Source organism: Prionailurus viverrinus, chromosome C1 (assembly GCF_022837055.1).
Source record: "Prionailurus viverrinus isolate Anna chromosome C1, UM_Priviv_1.0, whole genome shotgun sequence".
NCBI classification, from domain to species: Eukaryota; Metazoa; Chordata; class Mammalia; order Carnivora; family Felidae; genus Prionailurus; species Prionailurus viverrinus.
In genome coordinates this window covers 144,938,030-144,958,820 of record NC_062568.1, presented here as the reverse complement: position 1 = coordinate 144,958,820, position 20,791 = coordinate 144,938,030, and positions in this window count along the sequence as shown.

The following is a 20,791-nucleotide window of genomic DNA, read 5'->3' as shown; positions in this document are numbered from 1 at the left end:
ATCTGTGATAAAAATGAATTACATATAAATGGCTTTTGGATCTTGTCTACGTATACAGTTGATTAAACCAAACATGTGGGGGACAGAGTAAAAATTATGATTGAATAATATTATTGCAGGGTGCCTGGGGGGCTCAGTCAGTTAAGTGTCAAAATCTTGGTTTCAGCTCATGGCATGATCTCACAGTTCGTGATATCAAGCTCCGCCTTGGGCTCCATGCTGACAGCGCAGAGTCTGCTTGGGATTCTTTCTCCTTGCCTGTCCACTGTTTGCATCCTCTCTCTGTCTCAAAATAACTAAATAAGCTTTTAAATTGACACTATTGCAGAGAGAATATTTTATTCTCATTCACTGAAGGTTTGTTTTGTTTTGTTTTGTTTTTTGTAGGAGTGTAAGGAGTATAATCTCTCCAATCAGCATGCTGTGCTTCCTGCCATGGCAATGCCAGAAATATCGTGGGGATGATCTTAAGGGTTTCAAAATTGTTGACTTTTTATGTACCTAAAGAATATGTTACATGAGAAAGGCAGTAAGAAGAAAAAGGATAATTGGGTTCAACAATTTCACTTTTGTGTTCAATTCAAAGGCCTTTGACTTAGTCCCCTCTGATTGGTAAAAGGGCAGTCCTTGGGAGTTGAGTCACATCTCAATTTTACTGAGAAGAAGCTTCTTGGTTAATATATAAATCCGTGAATATTAAGCACCTACTCTATGTCAAGTTCTCCTCGAGGCATTGGAAAATCAGTGAACAAGACTGACTCCAATATTTCCAACATTCATTAAGTTAACCATTTACTGGGGAAGAGGTTTTTTATCAAGGAATTGTGGGTGTGATGGGCTTTATAAGAATCACAAGTGCCATCTCACAATGATCCTCTCTAAAATACTTGATTCTCAGTTTTTGATGGGCTAGATGTCTTTGGATTTTCTTGCTGTTCCTCTGACATCTTAAGAGCTCTGGGATCCTTGTTCATGACGAAACCCTTTTCACTCTGGACCAGTTTTACTCCAAGAGCCCCAACCATTCAAGACCTGAAGAGTCAGACAAAAGTTATGTGATGATTTCAGCATCCTGGGAACTTTTCCACTAAGTCAATACCTAACTCCACCTTGGAACAAGAGATATTTTTATTTATCATTGAATACTCACCACCTAATAGTTCCTGGAAAATGTCATTATTCCCTCTGCCTAATTGACACTTGCCAGTAAGACTCAGGACACAGTAACTTTCCTAAATCAACTCCTTCCAATTCCAGTCACTGAACCAGAATGGGTCACTATTGGAATGTATATGTGTCAACCTCATATATCTCACAGATTATGGAACAGTGGCTTCCTATGAATTTTACAAGGCTAAAAAAAATAGGGATGATTGCAAATTATTTTGTTATTTTTATCTTGTTTAATTGGAGAAAAAGTGTTTAAGACTAATACTAAAATAGAGTTGGTATGTTGTGAACATGTGGCTATGTTATACAACAAAATAGCAATTAAGTAAGAGCATATATTCTGCTTTGTTTCACTTGAACATTTTAAAGTAATGTTTTAATATTTGATAAATATAGACTTAAGAGCTTGAAAAAAAAGAAAAAATTAGGGGTGCCTGGGTGGCTCAATCGGTTAAGCATCTGACCTCAACTCAGGTCATGATCTCACAGCTGGTGAGTTGAAGTACCCACCCCTGAACCCAGTCGGACTCTGCGGACAGCTCAGAACCTAGAACCTGCTTTGGATTCTGTGTTTCCCTCTCTCTCTCTGCCCCTCCCCCATCCACGCTCAGTCTCTTTCTCTCAAAAATAAACATTAAAAATTTTTTAAATAATTAAAAAATATAAAATTATAGTGCTTCTCATCTTTTATTTTTGGAAATTTTAAAAGACCTTTACGACTTGTTATTTTTCAAGGTTAACATATTCAAACTAAAATTCTCGCTAAGTATATGATTTATTGAACCACCTCATACTGAGTGGAATCGCTGAACCTCTTCTGCTGTATGTTTCCCAAGGAAGTGTGGTGAAGCAAAGCAAAAATTGTGTCTCTTTTGTGAATGTGAATGCCAGCTCTCCTGGCAGAACACTTAGTTTCCAAGATGGATGTGCAATTGACACTGGATGGAGCACATTTAAGCTTTTTACCTCCTGCAAAATACTTGAACCACATTGTGATTTCAACTTATTTCTCCATCTACTTTAACTCAATACAATGTACTCCATTGTCTGTGAACAGATTTCAGAATTTCATGTGTCAAAACAGGATTGAAGACAATTGCTTTGTTATTAATGAATTAAACTAATTATGGGCACTATATGATACAAACCTGGCTTTAAAAGTAGGATATTATTGTAGAACTTAGTTTAACTTGATCTACGTAAGACACACCTTTTTAAATGAGTAATTTGGTTAACTATGGAGAAAAGATTTTTAAAAACATGTGATGCTAACAGAATACATTTAAGCTATAGAAATTAAAAAATTATCAAGCCCTCTTTCAAATCATGTAGCATTACCTTTTTTATTCGCTTTTTAAATTTATATCTTACCTCCTAAGACCAGTGCTTTAAAAGCATTATGTTGTACTTTCTTCTGCATTATTAATTTGAATGATCTTTATTTTTCAGAGTAACTAAACTTTGTAGAGACCTCCACTCTTAAGTCCTGAGATTTTGAGATACTAATTTTTTATCAATTATACCTAAAATAGTATTTCCTATTGTCTGAGATTCTCAAATACAAATAATGTGCTTATTCTATTTATATTAAGTAACATGCCATAAGCACTATCAGAAATACTGTTGTTTTTTTAAAGAAACTTCATCTGTTTGTGATATTAAAATTCTAGGTGTTAGACAAATTTCTTGCTTTAACATATTTGCACACTTTGACTTTTCATGTACAGTTGCTTTCAATTATAGTTTTAACATGATTGAAAGTTATCTCTTCTGAAAGGGTTCTGCTATATAATGCTAACTCATTTGTGTTCTTGGAAGCAGTTATATTATTGTAGAGTCTGTGGAAAATGTCAAGATTCCCACGTCCACTACTCTCCTGCCATAAAATCCAGAGCTTAAACTCCTTAAAAATAAAGCCAAAGACTCCTAATCTCGCTTACTCTTACTAATGCTTCCTCTTCCTCTTCTTTAATGCATGAAGACCAACCAATTGGATGTATTCAACTACGTGGAAAAACCAGATATATCAACTGGAAGTTTCCTTAGAGAAATCTATATTTAGCATCTTGCTACCTGAATTGCCTTTATCCATTTGATTTTCTGGGCTGCACTGCTCCCCAATTAAACTCCCTCTATCTGACCATATCGGTTCAGGTTTTTCATAACCTCACCCTGTGTACTATTCCTCCAGCTTGAATTGCACATGCTTTACAAGTCAGGACTTTGTCCATCTCATTTTATATAGTTTATGTTATGAGAATAATAATTATTTTCATTTTTCTTATGTAAAGTTGTATAACATAAATGTGTTATGTACAACTTTTCTATATCTGTCATTGCTCCAAATCCTTTTTGTTATCAAGACAACAAAATGCCTCATTCTAGATCAGGAACTGACTTCAAATATCTCTGGTTATGATAATCAGTCATTAGAAATAGTCCCACCTCACCTCTTTTTCCCTCTCCCTCAAAAACATTTTTCCTTAGACATAAATCTTTATTAAAAGTTTCTATACATTTTTATAAGTTATTACCAGAGTTATGTAGAATATAATTATGGCAGATTCACCACTAATAAGTTCCTTAGAAAACTAGCAGGTTTTTTGTTTGTTTGTTTGTTTGTTTTATAAAGTGTTCATTAATTTTTAGAAGAAGGCTTTTCACATAAATGATGCCAATCAATTAAACTAAGTGATAATATTTGAAACCATCTACTGGAATTTTCCAGATAATCATATCTCAGTAGTTCTGCTTTTGGAGGGACCATTCCAGTTCCACATCATAAAGAAATAGCAGTTCTTCAAAGCTGATCAAAAGGATCAGGAGAAAATTACTTATACTTTATAAGAAGGGTGAATACTCAAGAGGTCTCTACCTTTGCAACACATACATATGCACTCAAGTTTTGAAGATAATACTGTATTGAATATTTTCTATAAATTAAGTCATTTCCTTTAGGATAAATTGCATGTGTGTTTCTCTCAGTTCAACACTGTAGAGGAATATGCAGGCTTTTTAGTCAGCTCTGCAATACTCCTATTTTTTGTTTATTTTTCTAAATAAAATGTCTCAAATTATGGAGATCACTACCAAAAAATCAAAATCAGGTCTTAAATATTTAGGCAGCTTACATTCAACCATTTGCAACAGACGTTTACTGCATTTAGTTATCTAGAGGCATATTTGGAGTTGAACTTATCCCAAAGTGTTTTCCCTTCTAGGAATTCAATATTAACATTTGTGTTTAGCCATGCTGAGTCATGGTAGTATGTGGTTTACATTTTTTCTTTCCAAGTAAAGTTTATGGGAATCATGTTTCTAAGTTGAAACTCTAGAATTTTGAGCAGTAATTTTCCTGCATATTGAAGTGAAACCAGGACTTTTTGTGAGGAATTTTTGCGGCCTCTCACTCTACTTCCTCTGCCAACCATGTGTATAGGTGAAGTTACTACAGAACTCTTGGAATAAGCTCACAAGAAGATGGTGACTCTTCCTTCTCCTGGGTTGCTACATGGCAAGCATACTGCAGGTGGGGTTTCTGTCATATTATGTAACCTTGAATTCACCACTCTCCTCATCAAAAATATGGCTGTGCATATGGCGCCTGGGTGGCTCAGCCGGTTGAGGGTCCGATTCAGCACAGGTCATGATCTTGTGGTTCATGAGTTAGAGCCCCTCATCAGGCTCTGTGCTGACAGCTCAGAGCCTGGAGCCTTCTTTGGATTCTGTGTCTCCCCCTCTCTCTGCCCCTCCCCTGCTTGTACTCTGCTTCTCTCTCCCTCTCTTTCTCAAAAGTAAATAAAATATTTTTTAAAATGTGGCTGTGCAACCAATATTCCTGGAGGAGTTCACAAAAATATGAAGTTCATAAACTTGAGAAGTTAAAAATAATATATACCCAACCCTCACACATGGAAATTCTGATTCTATAATCCTGGGCTAGGAATAGAGCTACCCTATTTTTTTTTAATCCATGGTTGATTCTGAAGAATAATTAAGATTAAGAACAACTGTTCTAAGTCCTTTAAGTTAGCATTCCTGGATCCTGTCAGAGAACCTCAAATACCCACTGTGAGAGCAAGTTTCAAATTTGATTTTTGACTTTTTTCTTAGCAGCTAAAACTCGGAGGCTGTACCTATGAGAATAACCCTGGCCACCCTTCTGGAATCTGCTGAGTTTCCTTGTATTCATTTGGCTCACAGTGGCCCTTGAGCATCACAATGGTACCGAATGTGGTGCACATCAAGGTACTTCATTACATGTGATAGTGCCTAGACTGGTATGGCAACAGTGAGATTCCCAGACAATTCCAAGACTCTCTTCCCATTGGATTCAACTCCATTTACACTACTGTGAAAACTTCCCTGCTTCTTCAGATGGTCATCTCATGTTGGCTGTCATCGAGTTTTGTTTGAATCTCTATAAATAGCTTTTATCATCCTGGTGGGTTAGAGTGAGTCATGTATTTATCAGTCTCTCCATTGGTCTTTCCCTTGAGTTTGTGGACATCGTCTTTTTAGCACTTAAACTTCCATGCTGACATGCAGCATGGTGCCTTTCAATAAGGTGTACTCAGTGTAAAGATGCCTCCAAAACCTGAATATAAGCTGAGTCTCAGGTCCATACTGATATAAATTAGTTTACCAAGTAAATATGCAATCAGGGATAACAAACTACCATTTTGTACTAGTTGTCTATTGTTACTGTAACAAACTGCCACAAATTTAGTGACTAAAACCAATAGAAACATATCATTTCAAACTTCTGCAGATCAGAAGTCCAGGTGGATGTGGCTGGTTCCTCTGCTCAGGATGTCACAAGACCAAATTAAGGTGTCAGTTCACATTTACTTGGAGGTTCTGGAGACGAGTCTACTTCCAAGCTCTTTTAAGTTGTCAGAATTCAGTTCTTTGCAGTTGTAGGTCTAAGGTCCTCATTTTCATGCTGGCTGATGGCCTGGAACCTCTCTCAGCTCCTTAAGACCACCTGAATCTTTGGTCATGTTTGTTATCCCCTCTGTCTTCAAGTCAGTAAGGATGAGACTTTCTCATGCTTCCAATCTCTCAGATTTCCTTTTCTTTTCTTTTTCTTTTTTTTTCCTTTCTTTCTTTTCTTTCTTTCTTTTTTTTTTAAATGCATGTCTTCTGCCTCCAGCTGGAGAAAGTTCTCTGCCTTTAGGGGTTTATGTGATTAGATTCGGCCCAGCTAATCCAAAATAATTACATCTGCAATCTCCCTTTTGATATGAAATGTAAGATGCTCTCAGGTCTCAGGGATTAGACTATGGACACATTTAGAGGAAATGGGTACATTCTGCTTATTAGACTTTTGTGTATTTATTAGCACTTCACTTTTTTCCTATCCATTTTATGTTTACCACTCTAACTCATAAGGAATCTTGCCATCATGTATCGGCTGCTTTTAGAGCTGATGAGGCAAACGCTGAATCAAAAGGTCAGTGAGCTGTACATTTTCAATACAGCTACCTCTTTTCCCTCCCAAAGACACACTGACATTTTGGAGCCGGTTTTCTTTTTTCTTATCCTTGTTCCTTATGAGCCATATCACACCATGATCCAGAACACCTTGGCTTCATGTTTAATTATCTCTGAGCTCATAACTTCTCTTCCCCTTAGAAACTACAGAGAATATTTTTCTCCATTTATTCAAATACTCTTTCCTATTAACTTACAAGAATGAGCATGAGCAATTTAAAATGTGTGATTCCCCATGGATTTAAGCTATAATTTGTTTCCTTCAATGCAAAAAAATAAACGGAATATGGGGGGGGAGTGTTCATAGAGTATACTGAAAGAAAACAATGTACATTTAAATCACAACTTCAAGACTGGTCTCACTTTTAAAAGAAACAGCTCTGGCTTAAAATACAATAGTGTTTTGTGCTAAAAGCTGAAGCACTAAAACACATCCATTTGAAAATAAAGTCATAATAGTCTCAAGAGCTGCGTCTGATCTCACTTCTCACCAGAAAATAGTGTTATGTACAGGTGGCAGCAGTGATGTAATGTAATGTATGTCGAGAGTATTTGTTAAGATACCACTGGGGGCTGACGCTTTATAGCAGCTGCACTCCTTCCTTGGTGAGTTTGGTTTTAAAAATGAGTTCTCATCCATTCAAACAGGTTCTTTTGCTCGAAGTCTCCAAAGACTATTTCATTATCCTACCTTTTCAATGACTTTCCATAAAGGAATACAAGATGTGAATCTGGTTTTAATATGTACCATTTAAAGTAGTTATCAATGATACATTAGCCATTCCAGCCAGTGCCCCTGTGAGGTGGGTGAGTGAATAATTACAGGTGACCTTCAGACAAGTGAGGATCTAATGTAGGCTCGAAGGCTTCTAAGTATAGGGTGTTTTGTCTGATGGGTGAACAAGCACTGAGTCATTAGCATGGCATTTGAGGGATTGCTAGGGATTTGTAACTAGAATAAACCTATTTTTTCTTAGTCATGTTAACGGGCTATTCTTCTTACTTTAAATCTAGATTTTAGATTTTTCTTTCCTTATTTCAAGATTTAGCACTTTATGGTATATTTTCCTTCAGGAAAGGACACAGAATGGAACTATCAAAGGAACCATGCCTAATAAAAAAATTTAGAAGCCAGGACATTTTTAAAAGTTGAGAGAAATATGGATTCCTAATCCATGGCTGACTTGAAAAAAAATCATTTCTAAGCAATTGTAAATGTTTAACCCTGGTTTGTAAAACTGACCAGCTCAATTGCCATAAATGAATATTTTATCCTGTTGAATAACCGCATTAAATCTGTCAAAATATTAGTTCATAAGTGGTGTGTGGAAAGATAACTTGTCATCTATCTTTGTTTTCTGATGCCCTGTGTAGAGTGGGTGCTTAACACAGATTCATTGAATAATGATGTCAATTCTTTTTGTATTCTCTTTTATTCCCTAATCTTTTTACTTCAAAGTGGTGAGAAAGAGACCTCATACAGAGGGGGAAAAAGGGTTTCTCTGCCTTAGATACTCTTTCAAGGTTGAGCCACATTTGAGAAAGCAAAACAATTCAGGCAGTAAGGGGTTGGATGCTTATAATGAAGACCTCTACCAAAATGTTTCTTTCTTTTTTATGCAATACACAAAAAGAAGGGTAAGAAATAAATTCTTACTAATTTATTTAATGGCTTTTTCCATTTTTAAAAATCATTTTCACATTTATTCTAGCCTGTTAACTTTATTTCTTCTTTTGGAGTTTCTTCCCCATTACTCTCTTCTGTAGTATTTTCTCCACTTGTCACTTAATTAACAGGAGACCCCTTGATAACAACCTTCCATCTTTACTAGACTAATTGTTCTTTATTCCTTAAACATGCAAAACTAGCGAGGCTTAAAAAACATACATCATTTGAGATGTGAATGTTAAAAACTACTCAGTTTTCTTACTTTTCATCTTCTCATTTTCCTCATGCTTTTCCCCCCATTTATGTTTTCAATGCCCTTCTTTAATTTTATTTGGTTTTCTCTGCTTTAGAGATAATTAGTAGCTTGTCATTTTTTAATTCTCCGTCTACAAGGCCAAAATTGATTTCATAATTAGTGTGAATAGTTATGCCAAGCTAAACAGTCCTTGGGCATCACTTTAGTTAGGTTCCGGAAGCAAGTGGTTAAGGACTCTATTCAGTATACAGCAGAATCAATATGGTGTTCATCTAAATTCCTTTATTGCAACAACACGTGAGAGCAAGTTTTCACTTAAGCAAGACCCACTTGTAATCAGATGGTCAATAATTACAACTAAGAGAAGTTGAATTATTTTACTCAGAACTTGCATCATTTACTAAAGAGGGGTGACAGTGTGACTGAGATTGTCTTCCTACCCATTCAGAATTGGTTTAAACTATACTAGGAACAACCACAAAAGACTAACAGGAAGAGCCTTTATCATTTCATCTGGAGTATACTTACAAGGTCGGTTTCCTCGATCAACAAAACCTCTTAACTTATACAGTCACTCATTCATTCAATAAATATTTATTGAGCTAACAGCATATTCCAGGGCATTGTGCTAAGGACTAAGACACATTTTTTCCTGCTTCAATGATCTCATGTGTAGCTAGAACAAGGGGAGGTATGGGTCAAGACAGAAATATATAATCAAAATCCAATGTGTGGTAACTGTGACAGAGTTGTGTATGAATAACACTGTAACACAAAGGAGGAGCTGATTGGTATTGATTCAGGGAAGAATCCAGTTGAACAAGACTAGCTGAGTGGCTTGCCTCCTCCTGATACTGCTGAGCACTGTTGGTGAGGCCCAGTACGTCTTTAGATTTCCGTTATTTCTTGTGCACAAAGAGAGTATGAATCCGATAGTAAGCAATAGCTAAAGTTTTCAAGGGCTTCCTATGTGGCAGGCACTTTTCTACCAATTTTACTTATAATAACTGATCTTTGCTCCAATCTATGAGAGAGATACAACTGAATATGTTAACTTTATCTGTTGTGAAGCTGAGGCCATGAGAAGTTAAGTAGTTTTGGCAGAGTCACCAGTTAGTAAGTGGTAGAGACAATAAAATACTACTGACTTTTTTCTCCTGTGAGTTTGAAGTGAAAACTCTTGCAGTGGAAATTTCCAAATTCATTTCCTGAGAAAGTAGCCTGAGAAAATTGATAGAAACTGGGGAAAGTGGAGTTGTCTTACAGCATACACACACACACACACACACACACACACACATATATATATAATTTATTTATATTCTTTATATATGTATACATATAATATTATATATATATATATATTTTTTAAAGCCATTTTAAACATGGCTGTATTTAGTTTCCATGGAATCCATGAACTTGCATAGAACACAGTATACCTTCTGAAGCCAGATGCTTAAATTCTTTCAAACATCTGACATAGGAGTTAAGACAAGGAACAGGATGACTAAATTAAGAATGGGTGGCACAGACAGTGTGGATGCTCCACAGAGAAAGTTGTGGCCTTAAAAGACTTTTACAGGGGCGCCTGGGTGGCTCAGTCGGTTAAGCAACCAACTTCAGCTCAGGTCGTGATCTCTCTGCTCCTGGGTTCAAGCCCCCTGTCAGGCTCTGTGCTGACAGCTTCAGATCCTGTGTGTCCCTCTCTCTCTCTCTCTCTCTGCCCGTACCCTGGTCGAACTCTCTCTCTCTCTCTCTCTCTCAAAAATAAAAACACTAAAAAAAAATTTTTTTTAAAAATAAAAACGGGGAGAAAAGACAGAATGAGTAAGTGGACTTCTTGGCCAAAGTAACAGGACTCATATCTGGATCTCCAATGCTCTTAAGGGCAATTTGGGTTCTTTTTTAAAAGTGTCTTAGTGGGGCGCCTGGGTGGCTCAGTCGGTTAAGCGGCCAACTTCAGCTTAGGTCATGATCTCACGGTCCGTGAGTTCAAGCCCTGTGTTGGGCTCTGTGCTGACAGCTCAGAGCCTGGAGCCTGTTTCAGATTCTGTGTCTCCCTCTCTCTGACCCTCCCCCATTCGTGCTCTCTCTCTGTCTCAAAAATAAATAAACGTTAAAAAAGAAAATTTAAAAAAAAAAGATTTTTACAAACTCTTCTTGAGTAGTAGATATTATCATTTCTAAAGCTGTAACCTCACCACAGTAAGAGTTACTTTTATTTAAGAAGAGTTAGGCTTTTAACTGTTTCCACCATCCTGAGTGCGTGGGTGGCTCAGTAGGTTAAGCAACTGACTCTTGATTTTGACTCATGTCATGATCTCAGGGTCGAGTTCGGTTCGTGAAGTTCAGCCCCACGTAGGGCTCTGCACTGACAGTGCAGGGTCTGTGCAGGATTCTCTGTCTCCCTCTCTCTCTGTCCCTCTCCCCCTCACTTTCTACCTCTCACTCTCTCTCTCTCTCTCAAAAAAAAAAAAAAGAAATAAAACAAACCTTTCTTAAAAAGTAAAAAAAAAACCAAAATGTTCCCACTACCCCAACATCTTCTCTCCGTTCCAGTTTACTTCTGGGCAGTACCTACATATACAGGCATACAACTAAATTTAAATACTGCTGGGAAATATGTTTTAAAGTTATTTCCTTCCTTTCCTCTTTCATCTGTAGTAATTCTTCTTATTTCTGAAAAATGGGTATCTTCCATGATAACTTATAACATTAACAAAGAAGGGGGCACCTGGGTGGCTCCATTGGTCAAGTGTCTGACTTTGGCTCAGGTCATGATCTCATGGTTCCTGAGTTCAGGCCCCACATTGGGCTTTCTGCTGTTAGCGCAGAGCCCACTTTGTTTCCTCTGGGGTGCCTGGGTGGCTTGGTTAAACAACTGACTCTTGGTTTCCTCTCAGGTCATGATCTCATGGTTTCGTGAGTTCAAGCTTGACATCAGGCTCTACACACTGACAGAATGCAGAGCCTGCTTTAGATTCTGTTTCTGACCCTCTCTCTCTCTGTCCCTCCCCCTCTCATGCTCGCTCACTCTCTCTCTCTCTCAAATAAATAAACTTAAAAAATTGTTTTTAAAAAGCAAAGAAAAAGAATCAGACTTTGTAAAATCCTATTCAGAGGTAATGATACAATTCAATTTTTCTAAACCTTCATTCTGAGGGGCAAGCTCTGTGAATGAGAATGTATTCAATGGTTAGCTGATGGTCTTGTTAGAGCAGAGTTATATACCTTTTAAAACCAAGTTAAGCTTTGATATTTTTGATATAGCTGAATCCGTTTAAAAATGTTTTTTAGCAAGTCATAAATGAATGATGTGTAAATATACTAATGAATGTCAACATTCTTAAGGGAACCTATAAACATTTCTGAAGAAAGACTCCCTCTTACTCTGTAAGCTTTGAATTGGTAATATAACTCAGATGAATAAATGAATTCATAAGTGCCAAATAGTTCAATGCTACTATCACCTCTGTTTCTCCCCAGCTCTCCAGTAAATGTTAAAACTGGTTGCCTAATATTATTATTTATCTATCTAATAAGAAAACAATTGACATGGGATTGTATTAATATTACTCATGATTAAAACAAGAAGTAATCTTCAGAATATCAGTAAGCAAACTTAGACTTATTTAAACTTGAATTTTAATATTTAAGCCTTTGTGACTAATCGAACAACTATTTGAGTCATCAAATGTATTTTACATCTAACAAAACACACTCCAATGAGACATTTTAAAGCAAGTAATACTATGTCAAGGTCAATAAAGACAATATTACGTAGTGTGTTTCAGCGGGGTTAATTGGAAATTCTGATACTTAACATTTCAAAGCCTACAGCTTTAATGTAAAATACCTTATATTTGTAATGCACTCTTGTGCTTCACATTTTATAAAGCAGTATACATGGATGGCCTTTCTGTTCCTTAAGAAAATCACTATGGGTTGTCAAGCATGAATCCTTGCTTTCATTTTAAAGATGAGTCGTCTAATGTTGGAAATGTGATGTGCTGCGAAAGAGCTCACACAGATAGAAGCAGTAGGTCCAGGAACCAGAATCCAGGCTTACCGATTCCCAAATTCATCTTTGTTGCATTAGGGCACATTCATTGTCCTGAAGGTAAATCAAATAGTTGTTTATCAAATGAAGACCCAAAGGACATTCTTCTTGACTAGTCTTGTTATTTAAGACCAGAATTTTTTTTCTGTATAAATCCTTCAGGTTCGTCATTCATTTTATTTTGTAGTCTGAACTCTTCCTATGATATAACAAAGAAGAGCAAATAACCAGGAGGAATTGTTGATTCTAGAAGGATCGTGGAAGGTTTAATTCAGTCAGTTTACTCTCTTACAAACAAGTATGGATGTGTAGAAAGCTGGCATCTGAGTTCCCTAAAATCCTAGCAAATTGCATAACAGATCATCAGTGAAACTGGCAGGTTGTTTAACGTCTCTGCTTTGAAGTTTTCTTAAGTATAAAATGGGGATTATAAGGATACTCAGATAATTTTAAGAAAGTTAAGTAAATCAATATTTATAAAGCTATTCATGGCACCTAGTAAGCATTATCAGCATTAGCCATCATTAACTATTATTAATAAATGCTACAGAGATAATATGTATTAACTGATGTCTTTTTAGTAAAAGATTTTTAAAATCGCATACATTTAAATAAACTTCCATTTTTTTTCTTTCAAAGGTATTCACAATATCATTTTAAAGGCTGAGATTCTCAAACAGCAAAGATAATTTTTATTAAGATTAAATAACCTCCAGGGTGGGAGTTCGGAAACGAGGGTGAGTGCTACAAGTTCTGAGTGTGTTTTGAACTTACAGATATTCAGACATTTTGACCCGGAAGCTTCCTGGCAGTTTCAGACTAAGCATAGGGTGCTCTCTTTCCTCAATAATTGGCACTTAGAGATAATAATTACATCAGTCATGCTGTCAAGAAACATGCAGTATTTAGACTTAATGGGAAAAAAAAACAACTTATTAAGTAAGAAAATTCCGTTAATAATGTTAATCTTCTTTTAAGTCCCCAAGCATGTATCAACACAAATGGGTAAGCATATTTGAGGGACTAAAATTTCTCCCCAATCCATGGCTGGGCTCTGCATGCCCATACCAGAGGTGACTGTCTTTGGGGAACTGACAATTTATCATTGGCTTTCCATTTTGACATTTTACCTGTCTTTTAAAGGATATTCAGTTTAGGGAGAAAAGAGATCAATGGCTAATTTTTTTTAAGTTTGTTTGTTTGTTTGTTTTTAGAAAGAGAGAGAGAGAGAATCCCAAGCAGGCTCCGCACCGTCAGCTCAGAGCCCAATGCAGGTCTCAATCTTACAAATAGAACCATGAGATCACCTGAGCCAAAGTTGGGCACTTAACCCACTGAGCCACCCACACGCCCCAATGGCTGATTTTAAAGGAGGAAGGAAGAAAATTAAAGAAGGAAGGGAGAGAGAATAAATTTAAATCTCTTTTAGTTGCAAGTAACAGGTAAAGAGAGACAAACTTTGGGCTGTGGAGGAAAACCGAAGAATTTATTTTGTGAATGCTTAAGTGTTTCACAACTTAAGAACATACATGCATTTGGGTCTTGAGGACAATTAGGACAAGTGCAGAAATACCATAACACATCTTTTTCATATCTTGTTATTGTGGGACACAAGGCTGTTTAGAGTTCCTGAAATTTACATCGCAGAATCAATCACCCCAAAATATTGACTTGACTCCCTTCTTTACTCAAGCCGCGGTTCCTAGTAAAAGGACACACTGGCCCGGATTCTGTCAGATTGGAGCCTCGATTCCACTCACTCTGACTGCAGTGGGAAAGGATAAAAGGAGGGCAGTATGGTTAGCCCGGTTTGGGTGAATGAGTTGTGGTCAGGGATCTGGGTCACCACTAATTTGTTTGTTCTTGTTCCAACCATGTGAAAGTGAAGAGAACAGTTACTAACAGAGGAGTACCAGACAGATAGCCTTAAGATATTCCCCTGGAATTGATTTGTTTATTTAATGTTCATGTAACTGACATCTGCTCTGCAACGTGTGTGCGCCAGTGTTCTAGATGTTGAGGATGTGGCAGTGGATGAAATAAACATATTGAACTTATGGAAAACTTGTATTATTTTTATTAAAACAGGTTTTGAGAACTTTATGGTAACTACTCCCATTACTTTACACCCACCTCCAGAGTAAAGCTATCCATTTTTTTTTTCTTTTTACCTGGAGCTAAAATTCCTTCTTATACCATTCAGTATGCTGAGCACAGTAAGAGATTTGGTCTTGGATGGTATTTGGCTACATTTGGTTTGTCAAAGGTTGACGTAGTCCAGGAGTTCACATGTTTCCACTTTAGTCCTTTTTACCCACTTTTTTCTTTTTAGATATCTCAAGCTATCGCTTAAAGGAGTAATTTACTACTAATTTAGTCAAGAATAGCCCTAAAGCTTAATTTGGAAAGATTGTGTGAGACTCTTGCATCATAGGAGGCCTCACATACCAGTCAGGGCCACTATATGAAGTTCATTACTGTTTATTAGGGATTTTTTGCTAAGATTCTGGGAGGTGCAGAGAGGGCTAGACAGCAGTCAACAGGCTGGCAGAGTAGGATATCACTCATGGAGGGTGGGTGTCTAATTGTAATTCCCAAGGAAAAAAAAAAATCTAAGATGACCAGCTCTGGGTTAAGGAAAGAATTGCAGTCCTGCCAGGCTCTCGGAAGTGTGATTAAATGACAGGCACTGTTCAGTGTCCTGGGACATAAAAGGCATTAGTAGCAGAGAGTTAATACTTTGGAAATAGCACTCAGTCAGTGAAAACAAATGAGATAAGGCCTCAGTTCAGCTAGGAGGAACCAGAAAGAATGTAATCAACTGTAAAAGAATTTCATTGGATTTCTTACACAGGTTGAATGGGCATCCAATACTTAAATTGTCACCTATTAAAAAAACAAAACAAAACAAAAACCCTGAGGGGGCACCTGGGTGGCTCAGTCCGTTAAGCGTCCGACTTCTAATGTTGGCTCAGGTCATGATCTCGTGGCTCATGAATTCAAGCCCCGCATCAGGCTCTGCGCTGACAGCACAGAGCCAGCTTGGGATTCTCTGTCTCCCCACTCTCTCTCTCTGCTCCTCTCTCTCTCTCTCTCTCAGAATAAATAAATCAACTTTACAAACATTATAAAAAAAAACCTTGAATATTTACTGAAAGGAAGAATACAGAATATCATTTGCTCTCCATTATTAATGATTTCTTAACATTAAAAATATTCATCATTAAGAACAAATAATTTTAAACAGAATTGTTAGCAATCTACTAAAGAAATCAACACTAATATTGCTAAATTCATGATTTTAAAAGTGACTGAGAATAATGTAAACTGAGAATAATGTACATTTCTAAATCAAATACGTGAGAGGGTAAAAATATAAAATAAAATAAAAAAACAAATACTGCCATGGATCAGGTTGAAATAGTCTTCAACCTGAATAGTGGATGCTAACAAGTATGTTCATATGGAATGTGTCTAATATTATGGTAAGTTATCTTACTTTCTTCGGTGGTTTAAGGTGGAACACTAATACATAGGGTATTCATCAGCCTATAAAAAGAAGGTAACAAACAATACTACAGTGGACAAATCTGAATGGCAATATATTCCATCTATGCAAAGAAGGTACTTCAACACCACATATTATGCTTAAAAGAGAAACAGGAACTGTTAAATTGCATACTACTTGCATATGGAAAATACTCACTATTTATTTAAGTGAATTACACTGAATTGCATCATGAGAACTTGTACAGATTAGGTTCTTTTTGACCCAAAAGTCCCCCAACATGAAAGCCTTTTGCACATTTGTATTTCTGCATTATGAATGTAGATTGTCTACTCAGAATCATCAGCTTCAGACCCATGAAGAATGTATTTCTGTACATGGAACTTCTGTGTTTTTCTATAAGCAAACCTCTATACAATAACCACAATTCTTGTCGCATTAGAGATGAGGTTGTCACAATCATTCTAGCTCATATCCAGTTGATATTAAAAACAGGGTTTCTCACAAGGTAAGCAACAGGGAAATTACATTTCCTAGATTCAAGTCCCCTGCACAATTTTCAGTGATGTAGCATCAACATCAGGCTAAGAGTTTAATTTTATGACAATGTGTTTACAAATATATTAAGGGTGGTATTTTCAGCACCCTGAATGGGATTTGAGATCCATTTCTTGCTTATCATAGCAGTGGATGCTTGTGTAGAGCTGGGTCTCTTGGCAATATGATGAAAATGAGTCCAGTGTTTATTTTCGTTCCTCTTTGGTTTAAACTACCACATCTCCCACACACAAAAACCTAGTCAGATGATATTTTAAGTGCCAAAAGGACACATTAATTAAATGTTAGAAAATAGATGCTCCAGAAAGGATGTCATTCATACAAAAAGCTTCAATAAGGAGTCAATTTTGAATACCGAGAAGCCCCAAATGAAATACAATATAAATTACAGTGGCTCATCACAACAAACACACATCTAACAAACCATTCGACAATTCTCCATCTCATCATCTGAAATTAAAATCCATACATTTTTCGCTAAGGTCTAGTCCCAGTTGTCACATATTTTTGATGGGTAAACCCTAGTGGGCTATTACTTTATATAACACAGTATTCCTGGGTTTTATGCAATTCTGTTTTATTGTAGACTTTGTGATTTTGGCACTGTACAATTTATAGTAATCACTTTAAGGACTACAGTTTTCTAAAAAGGTAAAAATTAAGGTCAAGTACGTAGTCATCTTTAATAGAAAAATTTCTTGAAATATTTTTTTGGTTCAAAAAAATAGAGGCAAGTTTAAGGACATTTGTCGGTAATGATAGCAACTCTGGAGTCTATAGCTCCAGTGCTGATGCATATTAGAGAGATTAATAACCTCTTGCCTTCCTTTGAGTTTATCCTGGGTTATCTGGTACTTTTTGTGCCTTTCTCCTTCATGAAGCCCATTTCCTTTACCTTGGGGTGGGTCAACATCAGCAATTAGAGAAAAAGAAAATAAAAATAAAATGTGTTTCTCCACCTTACAAGTAATAAATAGTTTTTTCTTCCACCTCACTTAATCTTGCTGGACTTGCTGAAAGAAATTTGAAAACTACCAGAGAAACGTGTCAGCAAAAGGTGGGACCTGTCGAATACAGAATTAAAACTTTGATTTGAAGCTCTGGTGGTTTATTTTGTGAAATTATCAGATGTTTGGTACCAACTCGCAGTGTTGAGTGGGAGAAAGAAGAGGGCTAAAGAACTTGGGAAGTATTGCAAGACTTTTGAAGTGATTGGTTGTGGGGATCAATCCATAAATAGAAAAGCAAATAGCTAAAAAGGAAAAAGAAGAGTAAGAAAGGGGTCTTGTCTCTTGAGGGATAGTACTTTTGGAGATACTCTTTATTCTACTTGGTGCCCAGAGCCCTGAATCAGGGCTTTTCTTCTGTAACAGGGGCAAAATAATTAGCATTGCTTTTTGTTGTTGTTGTTGCTGCTGTTGCTATTTTTCTTTGGAACCAGAGACTTGGGTTTAGATTTAGTACTTTGCTCTCGCTGTGTAACCTTGGGCAAGTGAACATATCTCCTTTATGCTCACATTTCTCACTGGTAAGTCGTAGCTAAGAATACTCACCTTGCAGAGCTATTGGAAGGAAGAGAAGTAAGATGTAATAGGGCTGGGCACATCTAAATGTCTAATAAAAGGGAACTATGTGGTTGGTGAGGCTGCTATAAACGATGGAGACCAGATGGAGAAGTGATACCAGTCTGAGGGCGAACTCCTCGGCACAGAATCCAACACACTCAGAGAGTTAATCGTGGCTGAGATCCTGGTCCTGGTTGAGAAAATAGGCTCAGAGGGGGCACTGCCCTGGGGTCAAGGATTAGAGCCAGCGCTGTCACTAACCTGTGCCTGGAGAGTCATCTCAGAAGCCTAGGGAACGTGAGTTAGAGCCAAGGGCTTAGGCAGCCACGGCGAAAGTCCAGCCTTTAGAGCAGACTGAGTCCACAGCACCGAGGGAGCACACAGGTGGATGGCGTACATAAATTGATGAAGGTCAACAAAGGCAATGCACTGCAGCATCAGAGCCAAACCTTTCCCTACTAGGAAACACCAGCATTTACAAAGAAGTACAGCATATCTAACGTGGTCCGAAAGGACTTCTATCATCCTGCGCCAGTCTTCTTCCATAATCCTCATCTGGAGCCACTGCCATCTTTCCCCCTGAGCTCCAACCAATAGGCTTCGCGTATCTTCAAGCATCACGTGCCTCGTACTGTAGGCTTTTTGCTTAGGCAGCACTTGCAAATGCCTGCACACCTTTGATCTCAGTTTAATGCTACTCTCTTAGGGAATTCTTTTCTGCCCAAAGCCCTAATCCTTGCCAAAATAATATTTTGCCACTCGGCCGCTTTTTCTCTTTATCAGTAATAGTAATTTTGTGAAATGACTAAATGTTTAATGAGTGATTGATTTAAAGCTTCTTAACTTTTTTTTGGAGGAGAGAGACGTCGCCTATCATATTCAGCCAGTACTTATTTCATCAGTTTTTAGCATGGCAGCTTGCATAAGATGAGAAATTAATACGTATTTGTTAAATGATTGAGTGAATAATAATCAGACAGAGTTAAGAGCCTAAGACTAAAAGCCTTAGTGGCAACAATAGATGACGATCTGGAAAATCCATTACCTGGGACAAAAGGGAAAGGGAACAAAAAGAGCCTAAGTGAAGAATTAAATAGAACTTTCCACCAGTCTACCTAAAGCTAGAAGTTTGTCCATCTATTAGGGGAATACTCTGAGGCTTGAAAGTCCTGCACTACATTTAGGCTGGTAATAAATTAGAGGAAGAGAATCTGTACATAGTTTGCCCTTAGGTTGCCTTGCTTTTTCCCCCAGATCTATCTTGGTGATTGCTAAACCCTGATTCAAATAAACTTTAGTTTTAATAAAAGCAGGCATCTGAACTGTGTAGAGCCTTCTTGTTAGTGATATCTTTGAAAATAATGATGCTTAATATTACTGTCAGGTATTGAGTAATCTCATTTATTTTTCTCACTTAATCCTGTTAACCCTTTGCAGTAAACACTATTTGCATTTTGCAGGTGAAGGCATTGAAGTTCAAAGAGGTTAAGTAATTGGTGTGAAGGTATTTAGCTGTTAAGCAACAGAGCTGAAATTTGAACCCAGCTGTAGGTTCTTGCACAGCTCATGTTCTCAAGTTTGTGCTTTCCTAGACATAGTGTGTCTGGTGCACAACTGTGTTTTTTGCTTTATCAGTTTTGTGAAGAGCTTGTCAAATGGTATCCGAATAGGAATTTTTTTCTACGTGTCAGAAAACCTGAATGTTACATATTCGCCTCAAGAGTCTACTCAGCAGGTCAAGGTTTTATCTATGGAACTTATTTTTTCTTCATTTCTATTACGTTTTTAAGTAAATAAAATGAGAAGAGTATACAAACAATTAAAAATTTTTTTTAAATGTTTTATTTATTTTTGAGACAGAGAAAGAGCGTGAGCAGGGGAGGGGCAGAGAGAGAGCGAGATACAGAATCCGAAGCTGGCTCCAGGCTCTGAGCTGTCAGCACAAAGCCCAACACCGGCTCGGCTCGAACTCACAAACCACGAGATCATGACCTGAGCTGAAGTCAGATGCTTAACCGACTGAGCCACCCAAGCGACCCTACAAACAATTTGAATTAGCAGAAATAGTCTGACAGGAAACAGACTTTGTATCAGTTGATTTGGAACGAAAGTGAAAAATTTCCAAAGATGTTAACAGATTGCATTGAAGTTTGGTACACTAGGGAGAGTAAGTCTAAAACGAACAAATGAACAAAACAAACAAACCACAAATCTAAGGCAAATCTAAGGCATGTTAGTTTTATTTGAATTTATTTCTTTTTTCTGTCTTCTTGTCTGTGTTTATAATCTGGTTTCTCTCATGTTAATTATATCTCATCTTCTATTTTTTCTTCTTAATTTAATACAAATAATTTTCAGATTGATAACTTCCTGTGTCTCTTTTTACAATAACAGGGGGTTTTCTTTGTTGTTTGTTTGTTTGTTTGTTTGTTTTTCAGGTCAAGCTTGCATTTGACAGACATGGCCTGTCTTCAAGTTCCTGCCCATACATTTGCTGTGAATTTCCATA